The sequence below is a fragment of the Oncorhynchus keta genome, chromosome 35, assembly GCF_023373465.1.
Source record: "Oncorhynchus keta strain PuntledgeMale-10-30-2019 chromosome 35, Oket_V2, whole genome shotgun sequence".
NCBI classification, from domain to species: domain Eukaryota; kingdom Metazoa; phylum Chordata; class Actinopteri; order Salmoniformes; family Salmonidae; genus Oncorhynchus; species Oncorhynchus keta.
This window is the reverse complement of record NC_068455.1, coordinates 42,450,301-42,462,172: the sequence shown is the minus strand read 5'-3', so window position 1 is coordinate 42,462,172 and position 11,872 is coordinate 42,450,301.

Sequence of the window (11,872 nt, the reverse complement as noted above, 5' to 3'; positions counted from 1 at the left end):
GTTTTGGCCTTTCTAGGGAGTTTTTCCTAGCCACCGTGCCTCTACACCTGCATTGCTTGCTGTTTGGGGTTTTAGGATGGGTTTCTGTACAGCACTTTTGAAATATCAGCTGATGTACGAAGGGCTATATAAATAAATTTGATTTCAATTTGATTTAGAACGAGACCGTCAAATTGTCTGTCCCCGGTTGCAACACTCAGTAGTGAGTTCCAAACTACCTCTGGAAGCAATGTATGGGGACATTGATTCAACTTAAACCCACTTCTTAAACATCCAATTCACAAACAATCTTTTGTGTTTGACCCTAATTATTTTTTTATCACATGTATTGGGACACATGTCCCCTGGAAAGATTTTGCAACTGCAGAAATCCCTTTTTGCTGGTCTATGCATTGGCTCTTCAGATTGGATTGTGCTGTGATGTTCTTCACAACAGGTGAATGCTTTTTCAAGTTATGTCTATTTAGATCATTTTTGTTTAGCCATGAACTGCATTTAGGACATTTGGTCTTTGGCTTGCCTAGAGGTGCCACTGTTGAATGAGCTAGTCCCGGGGGTTCCGTGGCGGGACGGGCTGGTCCAAGTGATTCTGTGGCAGGAAAGGCTGATGCCATGGCAGGAAGGGCTGATTCCAAGGTCCCATGATGGGAAGAGCTAGTTCTGGGGGTCCCGGTGGGAAGGGCTGGTTCTGGGGGTCCCGGTGGAAGAGCTGGTTCTGGGGGTCCCGGTGGGAAGGGCTGGTTCTGGGAGTTCCATGGTGGGAAGATCTGGTCCCAAAGGTCCCTTGACATTAATGGCTGGTCCCGTGGTATGAAGGGCTGGTCCCGTGGCGTGAAGGACTGGTCCCGTGGCGTGAAGGACTGGTCCCATGGCGGGAAGAGCTGGTCCCGTGGTGTGAAGGGCTGGTCACGGGGTCCTGTGGGGGGGGAAAGGTTGGTCCCGGGGAGGGAAGGGCTGGATCCAAATGTCCCGCGGCAGGTGCCTTGTAAAGTCAGTAGTTCGTTCGACATGGTGGGATCTTTTTGTGTCTGTTTAATTGTGCAGTGATGAATGAACATATAACTAAAGCACCTTATACCACCCACCACTGCGACTTGTATGCTCTAGTCGGCTGGCCCTCGCTACATATTCATCGCCAGACCCACTGGCTCCAGGTCATCTAAAAGTCCATGCTAGGTAAAGGTCCGCGTTATCTCAGTTCACTGGTCACGATGGCAACACCCATCCGTAGCACGCGCTCCAGCAGGTGTATCTCACTGATCATCCCTAATGCCAACACCTCATTTGGCCACCTTTCGTTCCAGTTCTCTGCTGCCTGTGACTGGAACGAATTGCAAAAATCACTGAAGTTGGAGACTTTTATCTCCCTCACCAACTTCAAACATCTGCTATCTGAGCAGCTAACCGATCGCTGCAGCTGTACATAGTCTATTGGTAAATAGCCCACCCATTTTCACCTACCTCATCCCCATACTGTTTTTATTTATTTACTTTTCTGCTCTTTTGCACACCTATATCTCTACCTGTACATGACCATCTGATCATTTATCACTCCAGTGTTAATCTACAAAATTGTAATTATTCGCCTACCTCCTCATGCCTTTTGCACACAATGTATATAGACTCCCCTTTTTTTCTACTGTGTTATTGACTTGTTAATTGTTTACTCCATGTGTAACTCTGTGTTGTCTGTTCACACTGCTATGGTTTATCTTGGCCAGGTCGCAGTTGCAAATGAGAACTTGTTCTCAACTAGCCTACCTGGTTAAATAAAGGTGAAATAAAATAAAATAACTCTTAGAAAAGGGATTCAGTAGCCTACACTACTTCGGACAGAGTATCATTTCTGAGTCTGAGCTTGCAGAGAGGGTTAGGCAGAAGGAGTAATATCTGACCAATTACCTGCTTGCTTTCAAAATACCCACTCCTTTTCACAAGCCCATACTCCGGCAGCTACCGGTCATTCGGTGTCACAACGTTTTGTTCTACAAGATCATCTTCATCAGCTAATGTCACTTTTTGTGAATTTCGAAGCATTTATGTCATCAAAACAAGCACATAAAGGCTTCATAATTAATAAAGGCCATGTTAACTAACTGATATTATCTCTTAGAACAAAAAGTATAAGATATCCTAAACCTGTGTTAATCCCAGACCATATTTTCAGCGTTTATCCCAAAACCCCTATTCTTTCCCCATTCATCATTTTGCCAATAGGAGTGGATGAACAAACCAGAGGTAACTAATTAAACATTTTTAGGACTATAAGCCGGCAAGCTCTATTTTTCCCTGATATTGGCCCTGAAGCTAGATAAACGTATGTGTTGTGATTCATTAAAATACCATTGCTTTAAAAGTAGTTTCCTTTTAAAAACGATTTATAAAGATCCTCCTGATATGTACCCTAAAGGTCAAAGGTCAGAGTTATGTTGACCTGAACATTCCCGAAAATGTGTCTGATGGATAGCTGTGAATCTACACTTTCCAATCATACATGATTAAAGGGTATACGTGAGCAATAACTTGTTGTATACTCACATTGTATGTCTTAGGGTAAAATCCGCATGTGAAAAATGAATTGGAATGGAGGGATGAAAATAAGTGATAACACGGAGAAACATACCATTGCTGCACTGCTATCATACATTTTCCAACTCTAGGGACATAGACCTAAAAGAAAATCACAATGAATCATCATCACCCCAGGTGAGCCTGACCAAGACTCCTGTCTGATAGACTATGTGGGGAAAGCATTGAGATTTAGCAGATGTATCACGTATGACTGTTTACTTAGCCTTTAAGTGGTTCCTATCATTGTGTTATTCCAATAATTAAAAGACAGACACCAGAGATATTATTGAAAGAAAATATATTTAGACAAGTGTTTTCTCATGCCAATGAAATTCAGTATCAACATAGGTGATCGACAGTCTAAACAACAGGGTCAATAAATAAATAATTTAAATGTCTCCATTGGAGTGCAGTCCATTTAATTCTCTAAGACTATGGCCTACGCAGCGCTCTCCCAGTCTACTCTCCCAGTCTACTCTCCCAGACTACTCTCCCAGACTACTCTCCCAGACTACTCTCCCAGACTACTCTCCCAGTCTACTCTCCCAGACTACTCTCCCAGACTACTCTCCCAGACTACTCTCCCAGACTACTCTCCCAGTCTACTCTCCCAGTCTACTCTCCCAGACTACTCTCCCAGTCTACTCTCCCAGTCTACTCTCCCAGACTAGCTGCTGCCCTTGGTCTGGAGAACGTGCTGAGAGCAGTGTGGGGAGGAACAAGATGGGGCGGCTCGATGTGAACCATGATTCTCCAAGGTTCTCGTCATAGCAGTCAGTTTCAGCTGCTTGACTTTGATCAGCAGAGGGCTTTGCAGCCCTTTTCTGGACCTTCGCCACTCCACCTTCTCTGTTAAGTTTGTCCAACTGGCTGGACATTTGGTCACCCAACTCCAGGCAGCCTTAATGAAAAAGAGATTGTGTATAAACTGCTAATTACTACATTTTTAATGAACACAATCAATGGTCAACACAGGGACATGCAATTATGGAGGCTGAAGCAAAGATATTTGGTTATAGAAAATGGGTTCATGGCCTCTTCATGATCATTTGATAGCTATCATTCACTAATGGTATTGTAAATTAAACGTGGCAGGCAACAAGCTGCCTAGTCTTCTGCCACTCTGATTGTGATTGTGGTGATGATAGAAAAGACAGGAATTAGGACCAAACTAACTTGTGAAGCAAGCTCTATTCTGTCCCAGTAGATGTAGCACAGGTAAGCGAGAGCAGCCATAAATAAAGCTGCAAAGCATTTCCATCCTTCAAAGACAGTCTGGGGCGAAGGGACAACTGTATTGAAAGTTGCATGTCTGACATGTTGCTGCCAGTAAAGCCGCTGTTGCTGCCTTTAAAACCAGTCAATAATGCAGATTGCAGTCTTGCCCATTCGGATTGAGGTTCAGCTCCTGGAATCCAATCCATTTCAACCAATGTTTTCGTATATATTTTAATTGGTTATATGGATGTAATGCGCTGCTAAAATGTGTCTGCCACAATTCCCCACAAATTGGTCAACATTCTAGAATCTAAATTGTGATTTAGATTCTAATCCTTCTACATGGGTGTCACAAACAATGCAGATATTTATGACGAGGCCTACAATTAGGTGGCTTTTCCGACGACATTCCAACTATCCACCGCATTTTCGAATGCTTTTAAAACACAGAAGCCAAACGCAGAAACTATGAATACAACTTTTGTCCGCGCATCATCATAATTCATAGTAATTATTCAAAGGACATATACATTGCAGTTTACAGCCTAGACTAAAGTGCCCGCTAATTTAGTACCTTTCTGGAGCTAAACTTTGGAGAATAGACCCAAACTGATCCAAATGGTTGCATAATCATACCTAGGCTGTAGGCCAGTTATTTGGTCAGGAAACTAAACAGGATGCCTACATCACTCCAGTTTAGAGTCTATGGACAACAATTGTGTACTGATTTAATAACAATAATACATTCCTAATTGCACTGTGTTGTTGTTGCCCAGGTATAATCATTTGTGTCCAAAAACTTAGGCCTGGGCCCAGCAGCGGTGCGTGGGTAAAATCACTGGGGAAGCCAGAAAGATTAGCCATATTACAACCTATGTGTTGTGATAATTGCATTGTTTTCTCTATAACCTGTTAGTTCAAATGTCTTGCGACGGTGATATATAGGCCTAAAGGCAAAGACAATAGGGAGACAGTGACAGAATAGATTCAACCAAACCTTTGTTTCATCACAAAACCGGAGAGCAACCTCTGTCCGGTGAAGTCCACAAAACATATTGCATGTAACAAACCGTTACATGACCTAAAGCAGTGGTTCCCAAACTTTTTATAGTCCCGTGCCCCTTCAAACATTCAACCTCCAGCTGCGTACTCCCTCTAGCACCAGGGTCAGCGCACTCTCAAATGTTGTTTTTTTGCCATCATTGTAAGCCTGCCACACACTCACTATACAATACATTTGATAAACATAAGAATGAGTGTGAGTTGTCGTCATAACCAGGCTCGTGGGAAGTGACAAAGAGCTCTTATAGGACCCGGGCACAAATAATAATGTAATCAATAATATAGCTCTTTATTTAGCCATCTTACATATAAAACCTTATCTGTTCATCAAAAAAATGTGAAAAACTCACCACAAGTTAAGGAGAAGGGTGTGCTTGAAAGGATGCACATAAGTCTGCAATGTTGGGTTGTATTGGACAGAGTCTCAGGCTTAAATCATTTTCCACACACAGTCTGTGCCTGTATTTAGTTGTTATGCTAGTAAGGGCCGAGAATCCAATCTCACATAGGTACGTGGTTGCAAAGGGCATCAGTGTCTTAACAGCGCAATTTGACACATCCCTATCACAGAACCGCTTGTTGCAATTTCAATGAGGCTCTCTTGTTCAGATATCGGTAAGTGGACTGGAGGCAGGGCATTAAAGGGATAACGAATCCAGTTGTTTGTGTCGTCTGTTTCGGGAAAATACCTGTGTAATTGCTCACCCAGCTCACTCAGGTGCTTGGCTATATCATATTTGACATTGTCCGTAAGCTTGAGTTAATTTGCACACAAAAAATCATACAATGATGGGAAGACCTGTGTGTTGTCCTTGTTAATGCAGACAGAAAACAGCTCCAAATTTTTAATCATAGCCTCAATTTTGTCCCGCACATTGAATATAGTCCCTGTAATCCTAGATTCCAATCATTCAGGCGAGAGAAGCATCACCCAGATAGGCCATATATTTGAGAAACTCGTCATCATGCAAGCGGTCAGACAAGTGAAAATTATGGTCAGTAAAAAAAACTATAAGCTTGTCTCTCAATGAAAAAAAAACGTGTCTAAAACGTGTAAAAGCGTTACATGGTCGCTGCCCATATCATTGCATAATGCAGAAAAATGCATTATGCAGAAAATACACGAGAGTTCAGGGGCCTTTCTTAAACAAAGTTAACCATTTTCACTGGTAGTGTCCAAAACGTCATGTGCGCATAATGATGATTGCCAGGTGTGTGTAATGATGAATCCCAGGACCGGTGGTTAGAACTCTGGCGATGTCGTATGCCATAGGGAAGGAGCAGGAGCAGACGTGGCAGCCCCGTTGGAAAATATAAATGTATTAATTGAAAGTGTGAAGAAGAAAAAATGTTAAAAATATATATACAGTGGGGCAAAAAAGTATTTAGTCAGCCACCAATTGTGCAAGTTCTCCCACTTAAAAAGATGAGAGAGGCCTGTAATTTTCATCATTAGGTACACTTCAACTATGACAGACAAAACAAGCATTTTTTTCCAAAGAAAATCACATTGTAGGATTTATTTGCAAATTATGGTGGAAAATAAGTATTTGGTCACCTACAAACAAGCAAGATTTCTGGCTCTCACAGACCTGTAACTTCTTCTTTAAGAGGCTCCTCTGTCCTCCACTCGTTACCTGTATTAATGGCACCTGTTTGAACTTGTTATCAGTATAAAAGACACCTGTCCACAACCTCAAACAGTCACACTCCAAACTCCACTATGGCCAAGACCAAAGAGCTGTCAAAGGACACCATAAACTGTAGACCTGCACCAGGCTGGGAAGACTGAATCTGCAATAGGTAAGCAGCTTGGTTTGAAGAAATCAACTGTGGGAGCAAATATTAGGAAATGGAAGACATACAAGACCACTGATAATCTCCCTCGATCTAGGGCTCCACGTAATATCTCACCCTGTGGGGTCAAAATGATCACAAGAACGGTGAGCAAAAATCCCAGAACCACACGAGGGGACCTAGTGAATGACCTGCAGAGAGCTGGGACCAAAGTAACAAAGCCTACCATCAGTAACACACTACGCTGCCAGGGACTCAAATCCTGCAGTGCTAGACGTGTCCCACAGCTTAAGCCAGTACATGTCCAGGCCCGTCTGAAGTTTGCTAGAGAGCATTTGGATGATCCAGAAGAATATTGGGAGAATGTCATATGGTCAGATGAAACCAAAATATAACTTTTTGGTAAAAACTCAACTCGTCGTGTTTGGAGGACAAAGAATGCTGAGTTGCATCCAAAGAACACCATACCTACTGTGAAGCATGGGGTGGAAACATCATGCTTTGGGGCTGTTTTTCTGCAAAGAGACCAGGACGACTGATCCTTGTAAAGGAAAGAATGAATGGGGCCATGTATCGTGAGATTTTGAGTGAAAACCTCCTTCCATCAGCAAGGGCATTAAAGATGAAACATGGCTGGGTCTTTCAGCATGACAATGATCCCAAACACACCACCCGGGCAATGAAGGAGTGGCTTCGTAAGAAGCATTTCAAGGTCCTGGAGTGGCCTAGCCAGTCTCCAGATCTCAACCCCATAGAAAATCTTTGGAGGGAGTTGAAAGTCCATGTTGCCCAGCAACAGCCGCAAAACATCACTGCTCTAGAGGAGATCTGCATGGAGGAATGGGCCAAAATACCAGCAACAGTGTGTGAAAACCTTGTGAAGACTTACAGAAAACGTTTGACCTCTGTCATTGCCAACAAAGGGTATATAACAAAGTATTGAGATAAACTTACAGGCCTCTCTCATCTTTTTAAGTGGGAGAACTTGCACAATTGGTGGCTGACTAAATACTTTTTTGCCCCACTGTATATAGACATACAGTTGAAGTCAGAAGTTTATATACACTTAAGTTGGAGTCATTGAAACTCTTTTCAACCACTCCACACAAACTATAGTTTTGGAAAGTCAGTTAGGACATCTACTTTGTGCATGAATCATTTTTGCAACAATTGTTTACAGACAGATGTCACTTATAATTCACTGTATCACAATTCCGGTGGGTCAGAAGTTTGCATACACTAAATTAACTGTGCCTTTAAACAGCTTGGAAAATTCCAGAAAATGATGTCATGGCTTTAGAAGCTTCTGATAGGCTAATTTATATAATTTGAGTGAATTGGAGGTGTACCTGTGGATGCATTTCATTGCCTACCTTCAAACTCAGTGCCTCTTTGCTACACAAACTGTCAGAAACCGTCTCAGGGATGTTCATCTACAGTCAGTCATCTGCTCGTCGTCCTCACCAGGGTCTTGACCTGACTGCAGTTCGGCATCGTAACCGACTTTAGTGGGCAAATGCTCACCTTCGATGACCACTGACACACTGGAGAAGTGTGCTCTTCATAGATGAATCCCGGTTTGAACTGTACCGGTCAGATGGCAGACAGCTTGTATGGCGTCATGTGCTCGAGTGGTTTGCTGATGTCAACGTTGTGAACAGAGTGCCCCATGGTGGCGGTGGGGTTATTGGCAGGTATAAGCTACGGACATTGAACACAAATGCATTTTATTGTTGATAATTTAAATGCACAGACATACCGTGAAGCGATTCTGAGGCCAATTGTCGCACCATTCATCCGTCGCCTCAGGCCCCATGTTGCAAGGATCTGTACACAATTCCTGGAAGCTGAAAATGTCCCAGTTCTTCCATGGCCTGCATACCCACCAGACATGTTACCCATTGAGCATGTTCGGGATGCTCTGGATCAACGTGTACGACAGCATGTTCCAGTTCTCGCCAATAACCATCAACTTTGCACAGCCATTGAAGAGTGGGATAACATTCCACAGGCCACAATCAACAGCCTGATCAAATCCATGCGAAGGAGATGTGTCACGCTGCACGAGGCAAATGGTGGTCACACCAGATACTGACTGGTTTTCTGATCCACGCCCCTTTCCTTTTTAACCCATGAGGCGGTGCACAGTTGGCCCAGAGTCATCAAGGTTAGGGTAGGTTTTGGCCGGCCGTGATTTCCTTGTTCCATTGGGCTCTAGTGACTCCTTGTGGCGGGCCGGGCGCCTGCAAGCTGACTGCGGTCGCCAGCTGCTTCAAGAAGCAATGCGGCTTGTTAGGGTCATGTTTCAGAGGACGCATGGCTCTCAACCAACGCCTCTCCCGGGTCCGTAGGGGAGTTGCAACAATGGGACAAGACTAACTACCAATTGGATATCAGAGCAAAAAAAAGCATTGAGGTTGAAGGAATTGTTAGTAGAGCTCCGAGACAGGATTGTGTCAAGGCACAGACATGGGGAAGCGTACCAAAACAATTCTGCAGCATTGAAGGTCCCTAAGAACACAGTTGCCTCCATCATTCTTAAATGGAAGATATTTGGAACCACCAAGAATCATCCTTGAGCTGGCCGCCCAGCCAAACTGAGCAATCGGAGGGGGAAGGGCCTTGGTCAGGGAGATGGCTAGGAACCTCTCACAGAGCTCTAGAGTTCCTCTGTGGATATGGGAGAACCTTCTAGAAGGACAACCATCTCTGCAGCACTCCACCAATCCGCCCTTTATGGTAGAGTGGACAGGCGGAAGCCACTCCTTAGTAAAAGGCACATAACAGCCCTCTTGGAGTTTGCCAAAAGGCTCAGACCACGAGGAACGAGATGATCTAGTCTGATGAAACAAAGACTCTTTGCCCTGAATGCCAAGCGTCACGTCTGGGAGGAAACCTGGCACCATCCCTACGGTGAAGCATGGTGGTGGCAGCATCATGCTGTGGGGATGTTTTTCAGCGGCAGGGAGACTAGTCAGGATTGAGGCAAAGATGAACGGAGCAAAGTACAGAGAGATCCTTGATGAAAACCTGCTCCAGAGTGCTCAGTACCTCAGACTGGGGCAAAGGTTAACCTTCCAACAGGACACCAACCCTAAGCAAACAGCCAAGACAACGCAGTAGTGGCTTTGGGACAAGTCTCTGAATGTCCTTGAGTAGCCCAGCCAGAAACCGGACTTGAACCAGATCGAACATCTCTGGAGACACCTGAAAATAGCTGTGCAGTAACGCTCTCCATCCAAACTGACAGAGTTTGAGAGGATCTGCAAAGAAGAAATGGGAGAAACTCCCCAAATACAGGTGTGCAAAGCTTTTAGCGTCATACTCAAGAAGACTCGATGCTGTAATCACTGCCAAAGGTTCTTCAACAAAGTACTGAGTAAAAGGTCTGAATATTTATATAAATGTGACTGTTATTTCTAATTTAAATGTAAAAAAATACATTTTAGAATAGAGCTGTAACGTAACAAAATGTGGGAAAAAAATCAAGGAGTCTGAATACTTTCTGAAGGCACTGTTATGTAGCCGTCAAACATTGGACTATGCTAGCTACATTTACGCTAGTGAGATTAGTTTCTCACGGCAGCCAGCAAGTTTAGCTGATCTTTCTCTACCAGTATGGACAAATTTCAATCTCTGAGTAGGTAGGTTCAAATAATAAATCCTACATCAAATTATCTTGTGGAAACAATCATGCTTTTTCTCCGTCAGCTGCATGGTGAATGCATCATTCAATTTTTTACACGCTACATTAGCTCCAATGTTGCTGTGACGTTACTAATGTCTGTTATTTGAGCGGGTCAAGATCCGCTGTCCTCAATAGATGGAAATAATAAAACCAGGTATAAACATGCCACAATGTCATTTTGGTCGGTCATTTCACCCCCTTCTCTCTTTTTTCAGACTGCATTTTGTCATTGATGATATTACTACACTCATAAAATGTTAGTATTTGGGCAACCCTGTGATATCACTACAATCAATGATAAAATATATTTGTAATTGGTGGTGATTGACATGTCGGTGTTAACTCAAATAATGCTTAGACTGTGACGACAACAATTGGAAGCAGTGCCTATCAATAAAATCAAATTAATTCATGGACATCCAGTGTGGAGTAGACAAGTAGACAAGTCAGAACCAACCACCCAAACTGGAAAAAATACTTTAAATATATAGGTAACCCCTCGTTATGTTGTGTATATAAAAAAAAAAAAAAAACATGGCAATGGAAGCGCTTTTTTTTGGGACACCATGGATGGTAAGCAATATAATAAAGTTTTTCAGATACCGTGTCACTATCTACAATGCTAACAGCAGAGGCTGGCAAAGTTTTTTTCAGAAGTTGCAGAATGTGAGTTATTACAATCTGTGTTTCTGTTTCTCTATCAGGAAGCTGTACGGTGAGATTGGAGAACAAAACCATGTACTGGATTGTCAATGTCTTTGGGTTGACTGTCTGACTAGTACAACCACCATGTTCCATCTTCCTCATTTTGCAAACCTGACATTTTCCCAACCCTAGTGAAACCAGTCTATGACTTTCCGTATAATCAACTAATAAATGTATCCCTTTCTTTTGAAGAATGTAACTTATATCAATATTTTTTTTATACACCGGTCTTACTCCTTATATTAAGCAATTTAGACATTTCAAATGTATAAATCTGAAATAAACAGTTAGACATTGTTGGAAAATGTGATATCATTTGGCAAGAAAGTATGACTGCACTAACGTTATTGCCGTTGCATAAAGCACAACAAACTATTTGAATAATTAACAGTTTATATAGTATTTATGCCTCTATAAAATATTTGTTATATACTTTCAATGTCAAGTGTTAGCAGTCTAAATAAATAGGTATTACTTTTAAATAAGAATCATCCGTTGACATTCGGCAATACAATGGCAATACTGTGTTACTGTAGTGCACACTGCAACTAATTCTGAATGTGAGGTTTTACGGACATTTAGAAAATGGGAAAATGACATTCTGACATCCTGGGGGGGGGTGGAGCAAACAAGAGCGAAAGTAAAATGGCTATATTTTCACCATCCATGTCACTTTCATGAGAAATACAGATTAGTTTCCTGAAGAGTTTACAGGCTAATCAATGTTAGTAATAATAAGGAAAATATACACAATGCAATTTCATATTTTTGAAAGGGTCGATTCAAAACATTTATTATTCTTAGAAAGCATTACATGTCTGCCTACTGTAC